Here is a 686-nt window from a genome sequence, read left to right as displayed (position 1 = left end):
CGAGGAGGCAGATCTTGCTCGATTTCGGCCCCAGTGAGAGCGAGCGTCGACGAGCTGTGTGCGAGTCGCGGATTCGTTTGAAATTCGGCTCAAAATCTCGATTGTTTGTCTTCAGTTTCCTCAAGTCGAGTTAGTTGTTTTGCTTTTTCTTTTTTTAAAGTTCGTTTCATAAAAGCTATAGTATTTGGATACGTATGGATATCTGTTTTATGTAAAGGAGTTTTGGACGTGGTGGAAAAAAAAATGATTATGTTTAAACTTGGCCGTAGTGCCTGTGGTGTGGCGGTGTGGCGTTAAGTATAGTGTCAGTGTGTCACTATACCGTCCGTGGGAGACGATGTGATGCACCACGAAACAAGGGTAAGGTCAACAATCGTTAAAAAAAGTAGTTTTTGTCTTTACAAAAAAAAAAAGGATAAAAATACAAGAAATGTTTTTCTTTCTTCCTTATTTCCACGTCTTCCTATCTGACGCAATTTCCCTCTTCTTATCTTACAGCAAGTATCCTGTAGCGATGTTCTGTATCTTGTGTATCTTCTGTTTCTTGTTCCAGTGCTTCGGAATGGCCTTTATGTTGATGACGCTTTGCTCGTGCTCGCCTATGTGTCCGACTGCCTCTATGACGCCACATGGAAACGCACGACGTGGAACTGTGACCATATTTGTTATTTTTTTCGAGTTTGGAA

General features: G+C 41.5%; 1 long non-coding RNA gene across 1 annotated transcript in view; it reads left to right on the top strand.

Moving 5' to 3' along the window:
• The first annotated feature begins 7 nt into the window (after window positions 1–7).
• The window catches only part of LOC119590972, a 23,353-nt gene continuing 22,674 nt past the window's right edge, over window positions 8–686 (top strand). The window contains exon 1 of the long non-coding RNA XR_005230303.1: window positions 8–129. This is a non-coding gene — a long non-coding RNA (uncharacterized LOC119590972). The remainder of the gene's footprint in view (window positions 130–686) is intronic.

Source organism: Penaeus monodon, chromosome 28 (genome assembly GCF_015228065.2).
Source record: "Penaeus monodon isolate SGIC_2016 chromosome 28, NSTDA_Pmon_1, whole genome shotgun sequence".
Classification (NCBI taxonomy): domain Eukaryota; kingdom Metazoa; phylum Arthropoda; class Malacostraca; order Decapoda; family Penaeidae; genus Penaeus; species Penaeus monodon.
The sequence above is the reverse complement of the archived record's forward strand: the minus strand, read 5'-3'. Positions and strand labels throughout refer to the sequence as shown.